Here is a 23,422-nt window from a genome sequence, read left to right on the forward strand (position 1 = left end):
ACCCTCCTCGGTGAGGCTCCCCCGAAGGGAGACCCCATGAGAGCAGGCGAACTAAGCCAGAAGGCCATGTCCACCCACTCCCAAGACTTTCAGAGCAGGCCCGAGGACCAGCACCCTACTCATCACACTAAAAGTGCAGTGCACCAAACAAAAAGAAGACAAAACGTGACAAACGGGGGTAAAATAAAAAAGAAAGTGGGGGAAAAGGAAGGTGGGAATGGTGAGTGGAAAGTGGCCACCGTGCAATACAATGGCCGGCCCTCCGGCCAGGAACAAAAATTCCTCTGGTCCTAGCCAAAAGGCTCGGCCCTAGAGGCAGGTGTTAAAAAGTGTGTTTGTGGAGATCGTGACCATGGTGCCAAAAGATGAGTGCCCCTCACACACTCGTGCAATGTATGGCACCCCTGGACTGCCACTCCAGGGGCACTATCTCCACAGGCTTTTCAACGGTCCCTGACCCGCGGCCCAGACCAGCACCATAGGCTTTTCATTCCAAATCCAAACCCCCGACCAGCCAGTGCAGCCCTCCACCCCTGCAAGCTAGAGCCCTTCAAGGTTTTCTTAGGGAGAACTGCCGCTCCAGTTAGTAGCCTCCACCAATACTAGCCCTTCCAGACCCCCGTTAACCCGGCGGATTTGCATGGCCTTACCCCGTCTACTCTCAGGGCAGTACCAGCTCCTCCCACCGGAACGCTGACAGAGATAGCACTTACACCAGCCAGCCAGAAGGCCAGACCAGAACTCGATAAGAACAGATACTAAAAGGCAGAGAAGGGAAACCAGCCCTTCCCTGCAGGAAAGAGGGACTGGGTCGGAAGGCAGAGTTCTGCAGCGAGGAGTGTGCTGGCTGAAAAGACCTGACACTGTATAGAGATTTAGGTGAGTGAGACTCAGCTCTTTACTCCATCTAGTGGCGTTATTAGAGAAGACACCCACTTTATAAGAAAAAAAGTCTACAAGTTAAAACGTAATACATTTGTCTGCTTACCTTGTCCACGCCGCAGGTTTTGCTGAAGGTCAGCTAACAAACCAATCTTCACCCATCACTGCGGGTATTGTGTGCCAACCTTCAGGGATATAGGTTCCTACTTAAAGGATGCCCCATCCAATGGGGCGTAATAAAATGAGCATCTTGGATGGACCCGAAGTGTAGCTCTTTTGCCCAAAGGGCCTCCATGGCAGAGCTTCCTTAGCACGTATTCTCATAGCATACAATCTTCTTAGACACTGGCGAAAAAACTGAGGTACTTCCTGTATGGGAGGGGTAATATGGAGGGAAACTTGTTCTCATAGGTTGTACCAGTGTCCAATCACCTCTTGTGACCATACAACCCACTATGTAAAGACTAAAGGCTCTGTGTCCCATGGTGTACAATAAAGAAAAATATTCACCAGGTAAGAGAAGCAAAAAGATTTGTAGGGTGGGTAGGAGGGTTTATTCACATAGTGCCAGATGTGGGGCTTTAGCCCTATTACTGACACTGACATAAAGCTTACGTCGGTAGCAGCAGGAGGGGGGTTCCCACACACTACTGACTTTCCACTTTCTGATAATCTGACCCCTGGAAATGTGCCCCCCAGAAGTGTTCAAAATGCATCAGGACCATAAACAAGTGGCGATCACTCAGGTAGTGGTGTCTACTTCAGTAATTTCCAGCTTCCAGGGGCATTGGCTAGGTATGGTATGTCTCAAATTCTTCCTTAACCACTTCCCATCCCAGCTATAGACATATGACGTCTGCAGGAGGGATCTACCATCCTGGGCGGGCGTCATATGACGTCCTGGGCTTCCCTGCCGTCTAGGGGGCATGCGTTGTGTCGCTCGGGAGCCAGTGCCGCGATGTGCGCCCGTTAGAGGTAACTGAGGGAATGGAAACACCTATAACAAAGAAAGAACTGGTCGCAGCGATAGATTTCTCTAAATTAGGGAAGGCCCTGGGCCCAGATGGGTTAAATGGGTTGTAAAGGTACAATTTTTTTTTCCTAAATAGCTTCCTTTACCTTAGTGCAGTCCTCCTTCACTTACCTCATCCTTCGATTTTGCTTTTAAATGTCCTTATTTCTTCTGAGAAATCCTCACTTCCTGTTCTTTTGTCTAACTCCACACAGTAATGCAAGGCTTTCTCCCTGGTGTGGAGTGTCGTTCTCGACCCCTCCCCTGGAATATAGGAGAGTCAGGACGCCCACTAACACAGCTCCTTTCTCTATCTGCAACGTAGAGAGTGTCCTGACTCTCCTGTATTCCAGGGGAGGGGTTGAGCATCACACTCCATACCAGGGAGAAAGCCTTGCATTACTGTGTGGAGTTACAGTCAGAAGAACAGGAAGTGAAGATTTCTCAGAAGAAATAAGGACATTTAAAAGCAAAATAGAAGGATGAGGTAAGTGAAGGAGGACTGCACTAAGGTAAATTAAGCTATTTAGGATTTTTTTTCTTTACCTTTACAACCCCTTTAAATCTTGTTTATTATAAAACCTTTCAGGATGTTCTCTCTCCTTATTTTTTACGTGCCTACAATTCCATTTCAGCTAACTGTAAGTTAACAGATAACGCCTTGAGGGCTCATATTATGGTCATCCCTAAACAGGACAAAGACCACAATCAATGCGGGAATTATTGGCCCATAGCTCTCTTAAATGCAGACTTAAAACAATTTTCTAAAATGTTAGCGAATAGGCTATTGCCATATATTTCACATTGGTCACTTTCCTCACTTTCCCATCTTCCTTTTCCCCACTTTCTTTTATTATTTTTCCCCTGTTTTGTCTTGTTTTGTCACTTTTTCTGTTTGGTGCTTGCACTTTTAGTGTGGCGAGTAGGGTGCTGGTCCTCGGGCCGGTCTCTGAAAGTCTTGGGAGTTGGTGGACTCGGCCTTCTGGTTAGGTTCACCGGCTCTCATGGGGTCTCCCTTCGGGGGAGCCTCACCGAGGAGGGTTCTGTCTCGGCAGTCCCTCCGAGGATGTTGGGTCCTTGTGGCTTCGGCTGCTTGGATCAAATTGGTCCATATGGCTTCGGCTGTATGGAACACAGTAACTCTTTTCCCTGTCAGGAGCCTAACGCCCCGGGGGATCAGAGACGGGTCCTTTTCGGAGGACCACTGACGTTTGCACCCGTCGCAGTTTTTTTTTATGTCACTCTTTATGTGTGTGCACATTTTTCCCTGCACCGGGTGGAGTTTTTGGGTTGTGTTTTGCACGCCACAGGCTTTTCAACAGAAAAAAAAAAAAATAGCTCTCTTAAATGCAGACATAAAGGGGTTGTAAAGGTAAAAAAAAAAATTCCCTAAATAGCTTTACCTTAGTGCAGTCCTCCTTCACTTACCTCATCCTTCGATTTTGCTTTTAAATGTCCTTATTTCTTCTGAGAAATCCTCACTTCCTGTACTTCTGTCTGTAACTCCACACAGTAATGCAAGGATTTCTCCCTGGTGTGGAGTGTCATGCTCGCCCCCTCCCTTGAGGAGGGAGGGGGCGAGCAGAAGAGTCAGGACGCTCTCTACGTTGCAGATAGAGAAAGGAGCTGTGTGTTAGTGGGGAGGGGGCGAGCACAACACTCCACGCCAGGGAGAAAGCCTTGCATTACGGTGTGGAGTTACAGACAGAAGAGCAGGAAGTGAGAATTTCTCAGATGAAATAAGGACATTTAAAAGCAAAATCGAAGGATGAGGTAAGTGGAGGACTGCACTAAGGTAAATGAAGCTATTTAGGGAAAAAATAGGATTTTTGTACTCGCCGTAAAATCCATTTCTCCGAGTTCATAGACGGACACAGCCTTCATTGACATTAGGGTTATGCTTCTTCCTACCAGAAGATTTAGGCAGAATTTAACAGCACTTAAAGTGTTAAAACCTTTCCTTCGTGCCGCTCCTCCCAGGGGGCGTGGCTCCCCCAGGCATAACCCACACCCTGCTCTAGGAGCCTCAGTCCGTAACAAGCAGTACAAACCAAGGAGGGGTGGGTGCTGTGTCCGTCTATGAACTCAGAGAAATGGATTTTACGGTGAGTACAAAAATCCTATTTTCTCTTCCGTTCATAGACGGACACAGCCTTCATTGACATTAGGGACGTCCACAAGCAGTGTAAAAAAATTAGAGGGGTGGGAAAGTAACACAGCAAACCAGGTTACACCCCAAACAAAAACCGGAGTTGCTCAAGGGAGAAACTCCAACCATAAACTGCCGCCCGTAACACCTGCGGCTGAGGAAGGCATCAAAAGATGCACCCACATCCACCTTGTAAGACTTTGAAACAGCGTGGATTGACGACCAGGATGCATCCCAACACCGCTGTAACAGAGGCAAGATGCCGGAAAGCCCAAGAGGCCCCGATCGCCCTGGTCAAATGCGCCATAACCCGAAAGGGGGGCGCACGCCCTTTCAGGGCATAGGCCTGAAGCACAATCCGTCGGAACCACCTAGGAACGGTGGCCGACGAGACTGCCAGGCCCACTTGTAGGGCCGCCACCGACACGAACAGTGAGCCCGACTTCCGGAACGCAACTGCAACATAAGTACACTCGTAGGGCCCGAACCACATCCAGAGGATGCAAAGTGGCCTCCTCCTGGCATTTCGGCCGAGGACATAAGGATGGAAGAACAATGTGAAAAGCCGAAACGACCTTGGGGAGAAAAAAAGGCTGCAGCACCACCTCATCCATACGGATGACCAAGTAGGGAGCCTTGCAAGACAAGGCCGCCAGATCAGACAGACACCCGTCTGATCGAGGTAATTGCTACCAGAAATAAAATCACCTTTAGTGACAACAAACAAAAAACCTCCCGAATGTCCTCAAAGGGAGCATCCCGAAGCACTGAAAGGACTAAATTCAAGTCCCATGGGGGTAAAGGAGGGCGCACCGGAGGGGCAGACCCCCTGACCCAACGTACGCACCCAGGAGTGCAACGCCAGGGTCGCCGCAAGTAAAAACAGCCAGAGCAGAAATTTGGCTCCTAACCGTACGTAAGGCGAGGGCCTGAACCACTCCCTGCTGCAAAGACAGCAGAATCCTGTACACAACGTATGTACGAGAGTGCCAGTACATCTCCCCCCACACAGAGATGTAGGCCTTCCATGTATGAGGAAAAAAACCTACGTGAGGTAGACCTCCGTGCACGCAGCACGGTAGAGAACACCGAGCCCAATAGGCCTTGGCTCTTAAGCCCCTGGCTCTCAACAGCCGCGCCGCTAAGGCCGGTGGCTGTGAAACAGGGTGGAAGATCGGACCCTGTAACAGAAGATCAATTCCCAGGGGAAGACGCTAGGGGGCATCTGCCACCAGACGCATTAGGTTCGCGTACCAGAAGCGACGCGGCCAAACTGGGGCAATCAGAACTGATAGAATCCCTACAGCTTCCACTCAGCGCAGCAGGCGAGGAAGAAGCTTTCGAGGAGGGAAGGTGTAAAGTAGGCAATAATGACCCCAAGGAGCCACCAACGCGCCTGACGCGTCCGTCCACGGGTCCTTAAACCTGGCCACGAACCGTGGCACCTACCGATAGAGACGGGACGCTAGAAGGTTCACGTCCGGAGTGCCCCACTTTCGGCACAGACCCCGAAACACCTGCGGGTGGAGAGACCACTCTCCTTGGCCCAGTGCAGTGCGACTTAGGTAGTCGGCTAGCCAATTCCGTATTCCCGGAATGTACCCGGCCGATAGAGCCGGAACGGACCCTTCGGCCCACCGAAGGATGTGCGCGACCCCCGTCGCTGCAACAGAACTCCGTGTGCCTCCCTGATGATCAACCTACGCCAAGGCCGTGGCGTCATCGGACAGGATCCTGACCTGTCGGCCCTGTAGATCCAGGGACCACCTGGCAAGGCAAAGCTTGATCGCTCGGAGCTCCAGAACGTTGATCAGTAGGCAGGACTCCACCTGAGTCCAGTGCCCCTGGGCTGATTGGGTGCCCCAAGCGCCCCTCCCCAACCAGAGAGGCTGGCATCGATCCGTGACCACTGTCCAGCAGAAAAAACTACTTTTCGGCCCGAAGCACCGGAAACGCCAGCCACCACACCAGGGGAGACCTGATCAGATGACTCAATTGAATCTGGTAATCAAGAGATGTCGGAAGCTATTCCCATTGTGACAGCAATTCCCTCCGTAGTACCCTGGCGTGGAATTGGACATACGAAACCGCCTCGAACGAGGCCACCAACGGACCCAGAACCTTCCTGCAGAATCGCAGAGATGACCGTTTCTGGGTCGGCAACTGCTGCACAGCAGATAGCAGAGTCTGAAGTTTTTCCGTTAGGAGAAAAACACTCCCGCCCCGGCGGAATCCAGTACTAGTCCCAGGTAACACGTGATAGACACGGCTCCACCAATGCAGAGCTCGAAGAAGCTCGAAGGAGAATGTCGGCCAGACATCCCATGATAACAAAACCCCCGCTGTCACAGCCGGGCCAGTATCGGGACGAGCACCTTGGCGAAAACCCGCCGAATGGGAAGGACACCAATTAAAATGGTCCCCCCCGACCGCAAAGCACAGAAACTCAGGTGCTTTGAGGATGCGCGAACAAGTAGGTACGCGTTTATGACATCCAAGGATGCCAGAAAAAAATCCCCCTGATGGAGTGCCGCTATTACCAAGCGAACCGACACCACCTGAAAGTTTGCACCTTGACAAAACAAACAAGGGACTTGAGGCCCAGGATTGACCGGGCCCCATCCTCCGTGGGGACACAAACAGAATGGAGTAAAACCCCTGAGACCGTTCCAACGAGGGAACCGACACAATCACTCCCCTGACCAGAAGATCCTGGACAGCCCCTGACAGAGCCAACCGGCGAACCGGAGGAGGCCAGAGGAAAAAAACCTGTTTGGCAGACAAGAGAGAAACTCAATCTTGTACCCCAAGGAAACCACTTCGCAACCCCAACGGTCGGAGAGGAGAGACCTCCACCGAGCCATGAATGTGCGAAGCCAGTCACCCACCCCAGAGACGGGCAGGAGCAGACCTACAGGCGGAAGCAGGTACGTCCGCAGACTTGTTAGGCATGCGGTATCAGGTGCGCTGCTACCCAGCGGCGGGGGTTTAAGCACCATGTAGACCTACCCCCACTGCACAGGGCGGGCGGAAAAAAAAAAAACGCTCGGAGGTAGTCAAGGAGGGTCCTTGCGCAGGGCAAGGTCCCAAGCCCTTCCCAGAATGTGGGAACAGCATGTGCTTACCACCCGTGGCATCCACAATGATGCCACCCAGGGAAGTCCCAAAAGGACCGTTCACCCTTAAAGGCCATCACCAAGGCCTCCTTAGAGGACTAGTCCGCAGACCAGCTCTTCAGCCACCCAAGGTGGCGCAGAACCCTGCAGAGACGGAAGCCCCGGAACGTATCCATGGCCGCCTCGCAGAGAAAATTCCAACCCTGAACTATCGTTCAGCCAGGTCCCAAGAGGACTCGGAAGCGTCCCCTTCATCCAGCTCCTGCAGCAGGAGCTTCGCCCTTTCATTCGGGGCCTGACCAGGGCCCCGGTCAGAGCCGGCCTCACCGCCCAACCCACCACCGTGAATAGGGAGCGGGCCACGGCCTCCACTCTCCTATCAGCGGAATCCTGAAATGCAGGAGCCCCTTCCACAGGCAACGTGGTGGCCCTGCACAGTCTGGACAAAGGGGGTCCACTGGCGGAGGAGAGACCCTTTTTTACCCCCTCAAGGGGGTAACGGGTTGCAAAGTTTTTTGACAAACTTTTTGCGGTGCATCCCATTCCTTGTATAACATATTGACCAAGTAAGGAACACAAGGAACCCTTCAGCAGTGTGTGGCGGTCTGCGGATCAAAAAGGTACTGACACGGTTGTGTCTCCGCCACATCCTCAATATTTAGAGTCTCACGCACCACAGAAAAAAACAAGAGCTCCAACAACCTATGCTGACACTGCAGCAGACATCCTCACTATCCATGTGGGTCAAGTCCACAGCCTCTGACAAACCAGAACCAGATTCCATGTCAGAGACATCCCTAGAAGCAGGCTTTTTTACCCCCCATCCGGGCACTAGCTGCTTCAAACCTGGCAAGAAAAACCAGGACAGCCAACATAACAGATGTGGCAGGGGAAGGGACGCTAAGGGTTAACTCAGGCCTAGTGGAGAGGGAGACCTGGCTCAGGTTCCATAGTGCCAGCGCTGAGACACCCCCCCTGCAAGGCAGGACAAAAAAATCCCCACTGGTCACCTCCCTGCAGCTAAAGGAGAACATGGGGGCCTCTGGTACTCACCACCCCACCCGTTGCAGCGTGGTCCGAGAAGGACAGGGTGTGCTGAGAGCCGTGCAGCGCTGTGTCTGCTTTCTGAGACACATCCGAGGTGATTGCAGCGCCAACAGCCGCCACATGAGGCAGACGAAAATATGAAGATGGCCGCCGAATGCTGAAAAAACAGCATAGGACTACAAGAAAATGGCCGCCGGGCTATATAAGGCTAGGCTCCGGCAAAATGGCCGCCAATGACGCAGATTTAAAAAGACAGTGACTTTTTTTTTTTTTTTGTCAGCAACTGTCACACAGAAAACACCTCACAGCACACTGCTAAGGCCCAGAAGTGAACACCACAGCCCCCTGCAGTGACACACACACAGCCCCTGCTACACCCGGGCCCAGTGACATGAGCCCCAGAAAAAAAAAAACCCTCACAGCCGTCACCCAAAAAGGGAAGGAGGGAGAGGAATAAGGGAGAGAGGAAAGCAGGGAAAAAACCCTCAGTCGACCTCCCAAGGGAAACATTCCAGCCAGATCACTTACCTGAGTAAGAGGTCACTACTTACCCGTCCTGCGACTACCCGGCTGGAGGTATCCCAGACAGAACCAACGTCCGTGAACGGCATGGCTGTCGGCCAGACACACTGTGACAAGGCCATAGAGACCGGTCATATGTGTGCCCTAGAACCGAAGTTCCCCGGCCGCCCCTGGAGCAACGGGGCCTGTCGTGGACGTCCCAAAGCTAAGCGAAGGTCCGGCACACGCTCGAAGGCCGAACCTGGGGGGACTACAAGGGTCGAGGACCCAGCCTGTCACCCAGTCGGCTGTTGATAGAAGAATCACAGGATTCAAAAAAATGCAGGAACAAAAACAATAAAAGCGAGAAAAATCGCAAGAAAATAACTCCAGAGTCCAGGACTCCAGAGAGGGCCTGACTCTCCTGTCGTTAGGCAGAAAAAGACTGAGGCTCCTAGAGCAGGGTGTGGGTTATGCCTGGGGGAGCCACGCCCCCTGGGAGGAGCGGCACGAAGGAAAGGTTTTAACACATTAAGTGCTGTTAAATTCTGCCTAAATCTCCTGGTAGGAAGAAGCATAACCCTAATGTCAATGAAGGCTGTGTCCGTCTATGAACGGAAGAGAAAAATGTTTACCTTTACAACCCCTTTAAAACTATTTTCTAAAATTTTAGCGAATAGGCTATTGCCATATATTCCCCATCTTGTCTACACAGATCAGGCAGGTTGTATCACCTCAGAGAGGGGCCAGGGACAATACCATAAGGGCAATAGATCTGATCCACTCTGCCCAATCGGAAGCCCAACCTTTTTTGCTTTTACCAACAGATGCCGAAAAGGCCTTCGATCGGGTAGACTGGCAGTTCTTACAATCCACTCTTAGACATATAGGTCTGGGGCTACAAATGCAGACTTAGATTCAGGCATTATACAATGGCCCTACAGCCGCTGTGTTGGTGAACGAGGCCCGATCAGAGTACTTTACTTTGTCCAATGAGACTCAACAGGGTTGCCCCCTTTCCCCATTAATCTTCGTGTGAACCCTCGAACCTTTTCTGTGAAAAGTTAGATTAGACCCCTTGATCAGTGGAATACAAGTAGGGAGCATAAAATCGCAACGTTTGCAGACGATCTTTTATTTTTCCTCACTGATCCGGAGGTCTCGCTACCGCGTCTATTTCAATGCTTTGCCCAGTATAAAGATCTTTCTAATTTTTCTATAAATTATCTTAAAAGTGAGGCGATAAGTAACCTTCTCACTAAAGAGTGTATTAAAAAGCTACAAGACCTTTATCAGTTTAAATGTGTCCAGTCTTTTTTTAAATATCTGGGAGTTAAATTCACACCGGATACAGGGTCACTATATTCAATTAATTTTCATCCACTACTAGCTAAAATACGACCACATCTCCAACTTTGGCAAACTCTTACCCTTACGTGGTTCGGGAGGTGTGATGCATTTAAGATGACATTACTCCCACAGATTTTATATCTAATGCAAGCGATACCCATTATATTACCTAGGGTTGTCCCGATACCGATACTAGTAACGATATCGGGACCGATTCCGAGTATTTGCGGGAGTACTTGTACTCCCGCAAATACCCCCGATGCCAGATCCGATACTCCCCCCCCCCTGCCGACGCCGCTACGCCGCATCCCGCCGCCGCTTGGTTAATACGGGCGGGAAACATTACAGCTTTCATTTGAATAGCTGTAGTGTTTCCTGCCGCGCATAGACACTCCCCCTTGCTCGGGTGAACTGTCCAATCCCGAGCAAGGGGGAGTGTCTATACGCGGCGCAAATCACTACAGCTATTCAAATGAAAGCTGTAACGTGATTTATTTGATCACCTGCCAATGTGCCAAAATATACGTCGGTAAAACCAAACGCCCTCTTAAAGTACGCATCGGTGAACATCTAAGAGAAATGAATGAGAAATTAAAAAATCCTGAAAAACACCTTGCTAAACACTTTGCTGAACATCACAACAGAAGCTCCAAGGGGATGACAGTAAAGGGAATTTACGCCCTCAAGTTGCCAAATAGGCGAGGGGATTTTGACCGTATACTTCAACCAAAAGAGAAATGGTGGGTATACCGTCTCAAGTCCCTAGTCTCTGTCGGCTTAAACACTGAATTAAATCTACAAATTTTCTTGAACCCCTAGGGTTGCTCTCATGTGGTTTGGTCATGACATATTATATTGATTAATTTAGTCCTAATCATTCCACAGTTAATTCCCATTCATTTACTTTCTTTCTATAATTCACTGTATTCATATTGTTCACCAATATATATATTTTCATACTACTATACTTCAGAGCTTGGTTCACTAACATGCAAAACTGTAAAAATACAAAAATGCCAAAGAAGTGCATTCTCCTTTGATAATTATAATAATTAGAACTTCCCTTCTTTCTAAACCTATATGATTTATTCCTCGGTTCCAACTTCTTGTCCTGATCCCAATTCGGTATCAGGACTAAAATTATATTATATTATATATATTGATCAAACTCCATTCTCAATCACTGAATGGAAACTGCTATATATATATAAAATATATGTGTGTTCACTGTTGAATGTCAATACCCACTGCTCTCTCTGTCCTTGTGCCACTATTTTCCTTTTTAATAATGAAAATTTTCTTCTAAATGTATTAAATTATGTATATAGGACATCAATAGTATCAATAGCTATGCCCCAAGAAGAAGGAGAAAAAATAAGAACTCAATTCCATGACCGCTGCAATGTCCGTTGTTACATACACTAGCCCAGCGTCATTCCATCACGCACTGGTGATAGGAACAGCTGATGTCTGTAAATAAAAACAGCCATCAGCTGATACCAAACTACGTCCAAGAAGAAGCTACGCCATTGGGTACGGCGAAACGCGTCGACGTCACCATCCGACGCTGGTCACGTGACTCGGAGTGAGAGAGAGTCAGACATGGAGACACGGAGGAATTGTATCCGGCTTCAGCAATTATGTCCGCTACACAGACATAGAATAAATTCCAGCATACACGGAACCCTGCGAAAATGGGATACAGTCAGGGATGAGCCCTTATAAGATTCCCTTTGATCAGGCTAGCTGCAACTATGACTACAGCTTTGCGTGGAGCAAGCATCAACATAAGGTCTGTACCCCAATTCAGTGACAATCAAGCCTGAATTGGATGAGTCTGTACTATTTCAGAAATTTCACAGACGGCCGTATTGAGCATTTTTGCATTGCTTTATTTTCAACACAGCAAACCCGATCACTGTATTGCGTTGAAACCATAATTAACTTTTCACTGTACCATTGATTCCAATGAAACACAATCCCAATTTGGATCAAATGTGTTGTTTCAGTTAGGGTACAGTTGGTCTAACGTGTGAACGTTGTACTGTCATGTACTAACTTCTTTCCAGTAAAACGGTCACGCTTGCATACTACCATAGTCTCTACAGCTACCATCACGCAATATTTAGCAGCCCTGCAACACAGTCATTAGTCAAGTCCATACACCGGGGCTTCTGGGAAAACCATTTGGACCCATTACAGGATATAAGTGTCTTAATCCTCAATATTTTGTCCACCCAAAAAATCTTGAGGGACTGAACTTTGCAGAGTTCCACCCACCAATATCAGGGGCTAATTGTCCTAATTAATGGATGAAAGGAACATCAGACAAAATCAATAATCAACTGATTATTTCCACTCAATACCATTACCCTTCCCCTCGTATCACGGCCAATTACTGCTGCAGCTGTACTCCCTCATTCATTCTACTCTCTCTCTCTCTCCCCCACACCCCCAGGGCTCAGCCACTAGTAAATGCACTTATTGGATTAGTCTGGAGGCCTGACAATTTGATATATCTCTGATATCTTTCCACACTATTATATTTCCCGTCCAGAACCTAAATATAATACCTTACCAGTATAGTGCTGATAACTAATGTCTGACCCCTGCATGTCCGGACAGCGTTGTGATTTCAGGTTGTCTTTTGTATGTCCCGTACGTTGTATGTGTTCATGGTGATACCCATCATCTTATATCATGTTTTAGTAGACTGTATTGTGTGTTTTTTTGTATTTACCTTTTTGAAGACTATTTAAAATTAAAATACTTTTGATAATTCAATCATGAGTTTATATTCAACAGGTACAAGATCATTATTGTGTGACCTATAGTAGCCCCTATTTTCCATGACCTCCCCTGAGGTCATTTTCTGCTCACCTTATCCTTCTTTCCTTTATAACTTTAAATTTTGATATATGCCAATTGGTTACGGCCACACACTCATCATTGATGCAGGATCTTACATACACTTTTACCAAACAATGGTTAAAACTTGCGCACTTTTCCCCTACCCCCCCCCCCAATCTTCGTATGGGGGTCATGCCTGCATATGGGGGGGGACATGCCTGCATATATGGGGGGGACATGCCTGCATATATGGGGGGGACATGCCTGCATATATGGGGGGGACATGGCTGCATATATGGGGGGGACATGGCTGCATATATGGGGGGGACATGGCTGCATATATGGGGGGGACATGGCTGCATATATGGGGGGGACATGGCTGCATATATGGGGGGGACATGGCTGCATATATGGGGGGGACATGGCTGCATATGGGGGGGGACATGGCTGCATATGGGGGGGGGCATGGCTGCATATGGGGGGGGGGCATGGCTGCATATGGGGGGGGGCATGGCTGCATATGGGGGGGGGGCATGGCTGCATATGGGGGGGGGGGGCATGGCTGCATCTGTGGGGGACATGGCTGCATTTGGGGACACATTTAAAAAAAAGTATCGGTATTCGGTACTCTACATTTGTCTAGAGTGGTGTCATGGTGTATTTCCTCGCAGACCAAACCCTGGGTACAAGTAAAACAACAAGCTTCACCGATTGCTTTGTAAGGGCTTCCTTGGGTCGCACATAAATACTATCTGGGTTTAAAGAAGCATCCTACAATTGGGGTTACTATTGCAGTTTTTACCCAAACATTCTTAATAAAGGGCCTCTCTCCCAATCCATCCCCTTTAACACCAGTGATCCAGAATTCAGATTTCACGCCAGTGCTCGACAACAAACAGCTTCGGGGTATGGAAGGACAGGGCATAACTAGATATATGCACTTCAATACCCTGCAGGGATGGAAGTCTACGCAAGAACTATCTATCCTCTCACTGCCCCCTTTGGGCTCCTGGTCAGGATTTCAACTGGCACATTATTTACGGTCTTTACCAGATGTGGAAGTGTATGTTAGGCTATTGACACCCTTCGGCTCTGACCACATGCAGAGGCAGATTAACCAGTTACTCGCCAAGCAAGACGACATGGAGAATCGCCTGAGGAGGTGCAATCTCCACTTCATTGGTCTCCCGGAGGGGGCAGAAGGTAGGGACCCGTCATCGTTCCTGGAACAACTCCTAGTAACCACATATGGCCGGGAGGCCTTCTCCCCCATGCTGGTGGTGGAGAGGGCTCATAGGAAGCCTGCTGAAATTTCTCCTCAGGAGGCTTCCCCCGCACCTTCATTGCAAAACTTTTAAACTATAAAGACCGGGATGCTGCACAGGCTGGCGAGAGAGAGAGACGGGTAACATCCCAGTAGGAAACATCAAAGTGGCAATATTTCCTGACTTCTCGGCCGAGATACAGAAACGCCGGCAGAGCTTCATGGAAGCTAAACGCAGGCTGCGCAGCCGTCACCTGAACTATTCTATGCTTTTCCCTGCATGTCTGAGAGTGGAGCATGATGGCCGTGTATTGTTCTTTGAGAATCCTGGAGAGGTCATCTCCTGGCTGGAGCACAAGCCTGCACGTGGCAGAGATGACTGACCTCACACCAGGTGAGCCATATGGCGAGATGTTTTTGTCTCTTGTTTTCACCGCTACTTGGCCTGACTTAAAGGGGTTGTAAAGGTAAAAGTGTTTTCATCTTAATGCATTAAGGTGAAAAATACCTCAAAGTGGATGTCTGATGGAAAAAACTAAACAGAGGAACACTAAATGGGGTTTTATTAGTGCCTACCATGCGATTTAAAAAAAAAAAATATTGGGCACTATTAAGCACAGACAAATTATTAACTAAGGCTCTCCCTGATAACCCTGTATTTATCTACAGAAAAGGACAATCCTTTGGAGACAAAGTGGTTAAAAAAATATTAACTCCACCAATAAGACTAACCATGTCCAGGGACAGCCCAGGTTTCCATGCCTGTCTTAAATGCATATCCTGCCGACAAGTGCATACGAGATTAAGAGGATTAACTGAGTTTCAATCAACGGCTAATCTCAGAACTTTTATAGCCAAATACTTTATCTCATGTATGTCTACTTATGTAGTATATGCACTTCAGTGTACATAGGTCGCACTAAACGCACTTTAGGTAAAAGTATCAGAGCACATTAACAACATTAAAGGATCACTAAAGGAAAAAAACATTTTTGCAGGGTATAGAGACATAATAGTTAACTGATTCCTTTTAAAAACGATTAAAAATCAATCATATAATGTGCCTCCTAGATGCAAAAACTAAACTGAAACTAGTTTAGTCTTTGCATGTTATTTTATGCCTCTGTGCTGGACAGTGCAATAGAGAGTCATGGCTAGGAAAACGAAACTAAAGTCTCCCATGACTTTTTTCATAAGGAGCCAGACAACCAGGAAGTGTCCACAACAGAGCAGTATTACAGCAACATCAGAGCAAAAACGAGCAATGAGGACATGAAACTAGGACTGCAGTAAGGTAAAGGAAGCTATTTAGCTAAAAAAAAAAATTCCTTTAGTGACCCTTTAAGATTGGTTACAAGGAGCATAGCGTTTCCATGCATTTTAAAATGAAGCATAAATGTGACTCCTCAGGATTAAAATTCTGGGGAATTGAAAAATTGCACCCTGATTGGAGAGGGAGCAATAGGGTAAGGGAACTATCTAAATGCAAAACAAAATGGATATATTTGACATATACTCTCAGCCCAAAAGGAATGAACGTGGAGCTAGACTTAAATTGCTTTATCAGTGACTTAATTCTAGTATAACATTTTATAATTGTAATTTTAAAGGGTTTTATCACATTTGCGATTTTTATGCGATTTTTTATGCAATTGTTTTACGCCAATGGCAGAATAGGTGTCACTAACAGGATAATGGACTGACCACTAGGGCAGCTGTAGCTCAGAACCAGACACTGATGAAATGGAAGTTTTACTTTTGCCAGCACCTAGCCAGAAGAAATTCCTGTGCTGCAGTCATCCCCAATTCAAGAGGCTCCACCCTTTGAGTCTCTGTCAGAAGACATGAAAGAGTCAGCATGTTTCACTGATGATTCAGCCATAGTCATCTCGTCTGGGCGTAAATGGACAGCAACAGCCTACCACCAGAGTACAGACACGGTCCTGTAGGAGAACAGAATTGGAGGATCCAGTCAGTATGCGGAGTTGAAAGCTGATCTTTCTTTACGTGTCACTATCTACACTGACAGCTGGGCTGTCTTTAGAGGACTGACAACATGGATGCCCACGTGGAAGTTCAATGAATAGATGATTCATATAAATGTGGTGTGGGGAGGCAAGGAAGTCTGGGAATACAACTGGAAGGAAGCTCACTCCCACATCACATTGCAGAAATCCGTCCAGGCACCGCGTCATCCCGACAATGGGAGTCTGGATCTGCCAGGTGCCTGGACTGATACCAGTCTCAGCGAGCTGCTAAGAGCCTGAGATGGCCGCTCCCCAGCCCTCCACAGCTCAGCGCTCCAGTGAGTTGAAGGAACAGAGCAGAGAGCTGCTGATTGATAGTCAGCAGCCCTCTGCTCAAGGAGATTTTTTATTTTTTTTTAAAAGCCTATGGCGTGTGAACACACACAAAAACTCCACCCGGTGCAGAAAAAATGTGCACACACATAAAGAGTGTTCACAAAAACGTGCAGACGGGTGCAACGTCAAGTGGTCCTCCTGTGAAGAGGGACCCAAACCCTGATCCCCCGGGGCATTAGGCTCCAGACGGGGCCTGAGGTACTGTGGTCCGAGCAACCGAACCCGACATGGACCCAACTTCCTCGGAGGGACTGCCGAAACAGAACCCTCTTAGTACTAGGTGGGGCTCCCCCGAAGGGAGACCCCATGAGAGCAAGTGAACTAAGCCAGAGGGCCATGTCCACCTACTCCCAAGACGTTCAGGGCTGGCCCGAGGACCGGAACCCTAATAATCTCACAGTGAACAAAACGTGCACAAACAAAAATAAGACAAAAACGTGACAAACATAGGCTTAAATTAAATAAAGTGGGGGAAAGGGATAGTGAAGAGGAGAGTGAAAGAAGTGGTCATTGTGTTCAACAATGACCAGGTCCTCCGGCAGGAATAAAAAATTCCTCCTGTCCTAGCCAAAACGCCCGGCCCAGGAGGCAGGTGCTAAAAAAAGCGTGTATCTGGTGAAGTGACTGTGGTATCTTAAATCAATGTGTCCCTCACACACAGTGATCTTCAGATACCCCTGGACTGCCACTCCAGGGGCACATGCACCATAGGCTTTTCCTTCCAATCTACCCCCCCGACCAGCCAGTGCAGCCCTCCACCCCTGCCAGCTAGAGAGCCCTTCAAGGTTTTCTTGGGGAGAACTGCCGCTCCAGTTAGCAGCCTCCGCCAATACTAGCCCCTCCAGACCCTCCGTCAACCCGGTGGATTTGCATGGCCTTACCCCGTGTCTACTTTCAGGGCAGTACCAGCTCCTCCTACCGGATCGCTGACAGAGATAGCACTTACACCAGCCAGCCAGAAGGACAGACTAGAACTCAGCAAAAAGACCAAGACCAAGCGCAGCACCCATCCTCACCAGGAGCACCCTTCCAGATGGCTCAGACTCAACCATGGGCCGGCCCCCAGTAACTGTCGGGCAGCACAGCGTAGTCCCTGCTGAAACCATCCTTCCAGGTGCAATGACGTCATTGGATTGCATCCACCCTCCCCATGTAGGAGGTGCTTCAGCGCTCCGCTGACAACTGATAAGGAGAGATACCACACCCGGTCCTAGCCAAAAGGCCGAGAAGCGTCAGGGAAGACACCACGATCAGCACGGCCAGAGTGCAATGGCCGAGCCTCGCCCTGGGAGAACCACCTTCATGATCATGGTGTCTCCCCTGCCAGGTAAGATGTAAGATCCGAGCCATCAGCGATGTTCGATCTTTCGGGTCTCAGTGTAGAGGCACCGGGGGACCGATGCTGCATCCACCTAGGTAAGTAAGATGAAGGAAAAAAATTAGATAGAGAGAGAAAAAGAAGAGAGAGAGAGAGAGAGAGAGAGAGAGAGAGAGAGAAAGAGAGAGAATCATTTTGCCCCTGTAGAAATTATTAGTAAGACCTCATCTGGGATATGTAGTTCAGTTTTGGGCATCAGTTCTCAAAAAAGATTGTCAGATGCACACCGTTGGGGTCAGGAGTGCACCGCTAAGGTAGTGGACCCTACGGCAGGTGCACAGGAGCACCAACACAGATCCCACAGGGAGCTAGAGCCTAAGATTTCTCAGGATGCAGAGTCTAAGAGCCAGCAGGTGTTCACCAGAGCCTCTAGTGGTGAAGGTGGACTATGTTGCAACTGGCTCCAGGTGGTGGCCCCCAGAGTCTCCCAGCTCACAGTAGGCTACAGGAGGATAGAGAGGACGCAAAAGCCCAGGATAACAAGAGATTGTAAGGGGATAAGTCAAAGGTCGGGGCGACTAGCAGACAAGGATAAACATAGAACACGCCAAAGGTCAGGGTCACAAGCAAGCCGGGAAAGCCGCGAACAAGCCAAGATCGGTAACTGGAATCAGACGTAGAAGACACACACGAAATCTAACAATGTTGATCAGCACGGCTGGCTTGCAGTGCACAGGTTAATATAGAGTTCCCTGATAGGGCCTGGGGTGGAGCCATGCTTAGAGGAGAGATTACTTAAGCAGCCAGGTAAGAGTGGCTGGCCTCTCCATCAGCACATGGAGAGAGAGAGAGGTAAGCTGACAGACAAACAATACTGCATAACCATGACAAAGATATCAGGGAACTGGAGAAAGTGCAGAGAAGGGCAACCAAATTGATAAGAAGCATGGAGGAGCTCAGCTATGAGGAAAGATTAGAGGAACTGAATTTATTCTCATTTAAACACTATGCTCACCTTTATAAAAGTGATCAAGGAATATAGGGCTAGATTCAGATAGGTTAGCGGATCTTTAGATCCGCGTAACCTATCTGATTTACGTTACGCCGGTGCAAGTTTTTGAGGCAAGTGCTTTATTCAGAAAGCACTTGCCTCAAAAGTTGCGGCGGCGTATCGTAAATCCCCCGGCGGCTAGGGGAGTGTAATATATAAATCAGGCGCGTCCCCGCACCGAATGAACGGCGCATGCGCCGTCCGCTAAATTTCCCAGCGTGCATTGCTCCAAATGACGTCACTAGGACGTCAATGGTTTCGCCGTGAACGTAAATTACGTCCATCCGTATTCGCGAACGACTTACGCAAACGACGTAAAAAATTCAAAATTCGACCCAGGAACGACGGCCATACTTAACATAGGATACGCCGCACATACCCCTCATATAGCAGGGGTAACTTTCCGCTGGAAAAAGTCGAACGCAAACGACGTAAAAAAAAAGCGCCGGGCGGTCGTTCGTTTCTGAATCGGCGCAACTCCTCATTTTCATATTCCTCGCGTATACAAACGGAAGCGCCACCTAGCGGCCAGCGTGAGAATGCAGCCTAAGATCCGACGGTGTAAGTCACTTACACCTGTCGGATCTTAAGGAGATCTATGCGGAACCTGATTCTATGAATCAGCCGCATAGATCCGACCGACGGAACTCAGAGATATGACGTCGTATCAGGAGATACGCCGTTGTATCTCTACCTGAATATGGCCCATAGTCTAGTGTAGTATCACCTATAGCAGTCTCAGTTCCTATAAGCCAAGCAAGCTTGGTCTATTGGTGCATGGCTACCCCCAGGAATGCCAATATTCACTGGCCAGGAAGTATAGACTAAATTAAGGAAGAACAAAAGATTTTCTGTGGTTCCAGGAGTGCAGCTGTCCACAGAGGGTTGCTGGTATGGTGTTTCGCAGGAGCATAGTCTGACGGACATGCAAGTGGGTCAGTTCAGGCGTGGACAAAGACATGGTCAGAAAACAGGCAAAGAATCAGTCCAGGAAACAGGTAGAAACATGGTCAATAAAGAGGCCAGGGTTAGTACAGACCACAATCAGGGAGACCAACTGTGACTGGCTGCACTTTTAGGGTTCGTTCACACATGGGGTTGGGTGATAATAAAACCTTGTGGATACGTTTTACCACCCCTCAGAGGCAGCATCTCCGGGTGTACACATGCCATGGCTGTGATGCTTTGCCTTACAGCTGAACCAGAAAATATACCCCCCTGTACGCCCGCTGATCGTGACCCATTAAAGTGAATAGGGATGCTTCTGCATGGTCTAAGGGGTTAAAGCAGCTGGTGAGGGGGCAATATAAAGCTTCTTTATTTGCTTGTTATGACTGGTGTGGCAGTGATCAGGGACACTGTAACAGGTATGGATGTAATCAGGGACACTGGGACTGGTGTGGCAGTGATCAAGAACACTGTACCTGGTGTGGTAGTGATCAGGGACACTGGGACTGGTGTGGCAGTGATTTTGGACAATATGACTGGTGTGGCAGTGATTTTGGACAATATGACTGGTGTGGCAGTGATTTTGGACAATATGACTGGTGTGGCTGTAATCAGGGACACTGGAATTGCTGTGGCAGCAATCAGGGGAACACATTTTTATTATTTTTTTACATATTGTCAACATGGTCATGCTGTACTCCTGGGGGGGTTTGTACACTTTGATTGCTTATTACAGCGATCGGAAATCCGAAATGTCTGATCACTTTAGAGCGCACGAGTGGCAGATGCACACTTGTGCAAACATTTACCTGCATCGCTGCTTCGTTTATATACACTGGCTGGATGGGAAGGAAGCGGCTAATATCCAGCATGATGAAAAGACGATCCGCACTCCGGTCGTTGCTCTTAAAGCGGTTGTAAACCGCATAAACTTTTTTTTTTTCCCCCCAAACCTGCAATGCAAAAGGCATAATAGGCTAGTATGCATCGCATACTAGCCTATTATGAAATACTTACCTCGGAACGAGGTGTGTACCACTTACCTGGTCCACGCCGAGCAGGATGTCATCTTGCTCCGGCGTGTCTTCCGGGTATCGCCGCTCCAGCGCTGTGATTGGCTGGAGCGGCGATGACGTCACTCCCGCGCGTGCGCGCGGGAGATTTAAAATCGTCAGGGTCCGGCGATGCCGGTCCTTCAGCCGTGGAGTCCCCCCTGCGCATGCGCCGCCCGCATTGCGGGGGTAATATCTCCTAAACCGTGCAGGTTTAGGAGATATTATCCTTACCTACAGGTAAGCCATGTTGTAGGCTTACCTGTAGGTAAAAGTCCAAATAGTGGGTTTACAACCACTTTAAACAATTGACACATTTATTGACAAGCCACAGTAGACAAACGCAAATAGGAAAGGTTAATATCCAGCATGAATCTACCAGTAGCAATCAATTGTAAGTCTTCCAATTCAAGCAAAAAATACAACAGAGAGGAAGGAGACATCCGTTCTCCTGAAGACATTAAGGAAAAATGGGCAGGCGTGAGGTGGGGAAGGTGTTTTCCTCAAAGGGACAGGCCTTCAGTTTTCCATGTGCCTAGTGACTGTTTCTCCTGTAGGCAGCAGTATACCCCTACGTTGTTTAATTATCATCAAACTGTTTCTCAATGAATGAGAAAGAAATGCAAGTGAAGATGTTTTATTTATATTTGGCCATTAGATTAAAAATGTTGGGATGGGAGCATAAATTTTACCAAATCTAGATGAGCGTGAATAGATTGCCGCCACTTTCTAACATACCACTAGGTTTTGCCCCAAGGGGTCATAGATGGTAAATGCTGAGAAATAATAACTTCTGTGTGATTTAGTTGGGTTTTTTCTGCAAATTAGTACCTGATGTTGTGCTTAACCACTTCAGCCCCGGAAGGATTTACCCCCTTCCTGATCAGAGCACTTATTGCGATACGCCACTGTGTTGCACATAAACAAAATTGACCCCTTTTTCCCCCCACAAATAGAGCTTTCTTTTGGTGGTATTTGGTCACCTCTGCGGTTTTTATTTTTTTGCGCTTTAAAAAAAAAAAAAAAAAAAAGGCAACAATTTTGAAAAAAAAGCAATATTTTTAACTTTTTGCTAGAATAAATATCCCCAAAAAACATATAAAAATTTTTTTTCTCAGTTTAAGCCGATATATGTATTATACATATTTTTGGTAAAAAAAAAAAAAGGGTTAGGGGTAGGGTTATTGAGGGTAAGGGTTAGAGTTAGGGCTAAAGAAAATAAGCATATATTGATTGGATTGCACAAAAGTTACAGCGTCTACAAAATAGGGGATAGATTTATGGCATTTTTATTTATTTTTTTATAAGTAATGGCGGCGATCTGCGATTTTTATCGTGACTGCAACATTATGGCAGATACGTCGGACACTAGTTTGTGACCATTGTCATTTATACAGCGATCAGTGCTATAAAAATGCACTGATTACTATGTAAATGACACTGGCAGGGAAGGGGTTAAACACTAGGGGACGATCAAGGGGTTAAATGTGTCCTAGAGAGTGATTCTAACTGTAGGGGGGGGTGTTCTCTCACTAGAACATGACAGATCACTGCTCCCGATGACGGGGACCAATAGCTCCTTGTCATGTTGCTAGGCAGAACAGGGAAAATAGGATTTTTTTATATATATATAATTTAATAGTTTTCCAGTGCAATAGCAAATACAACCAAAATCAATAAAACAAAAAAACAGTTTATAAAGTTCATAAATAAACAATATATAACAATCAGGACTGTAAGAATTTACAACAGATTAAAAAAAAAAAGTTAAAAAATTACAATCTAAAATGTGTCAACCCAAACACGTGCCAAAGCCTTGACAGGTAACGGACATCCATTATGAAGAATGAGGACCATTTAATCATTGTAGAGCGAGAGACTTCTTGCCCTTGGGTGGTATCATGTATGCTTGGCTCCCGAATAGCTGGAAGGTGATAGATAATTGGCACAGCCCTAACACTAATCCTAGAAATATCATTTAGTAAACGTCTCTTTTGTTCTTCACACACACGTCTCGGGATTTGTCACCACCTCGCCGTTCTGTTTATCGTCCTCTTTCAAGAACTGTTCCGCTTCGGCCGCCTGTGGCTTCTCGCCTTCGCCCTCGGGCGCCGCCTTGTCTTCAAGTTTACGGAGCTCTCCGATTTCTGCGACCTCTTCTTTGCAATGCGGCTCTTCAGGTTTTTTCTTGATGCAGAAGACACAGCTCCTTAAATCTTGACAAGTGGGTTATGTTCCCTGTTTACAGGAGAGGACTAGGCAGAAACATGTTAAATAGTTAAATACATGTTACATTAACAGAGTTGAACAGCCCCGCCCAGGGGGCGGTCCCTCCAGACATAACCCTCCTCACTGCAGCTTGCAGCCTCAGTTCGTAACAAGCAGTACAAACCTAAAAAGGAGGGGTGGGAGCTGTGTCCGTCCATGGACTTCAGAGAAAAGGATTTTACGGTGAGTACAAAAAATCCTATTTTCTCTTATCGTCCATGGACGGACACAGCTCCTTAAATCTTGACAAG

At 47.8% G+C, this 23,422-nt stretch overlaps 1 protein-coding gene and 1 pseudogene across 5 annotated transcripts in view; both read right to left on the reverse strand.

The window, feature by feature from the left end:
* The window catches only part of TEX14 (testis expressed 14, intercellular bridge forming factor), a 639,745-nt gene that overhangs the window by 600,257 nt on the left and 16,066 nt on the right, over nucleotides 1-23,422 (reverse strand). The window lies entirely within an intron of this gene.
* On the reverse strand, nucleotides 17,721-17,869 carry LOC120929851 (annotated as a pseudogene).

Source organism: Rana temporaria, chromosome 2 (assembly GCF_905171775.1).
Source record: "Rana temporaria chromosome 2, aRanTem1.1, whole genome shotgun sequence".
Classification (NCBI taxonomy): Eukaryota; Metazoa; Chordata; class Amphibia; order Anura; family Ranidae; genus Rana; species Rana temporaria.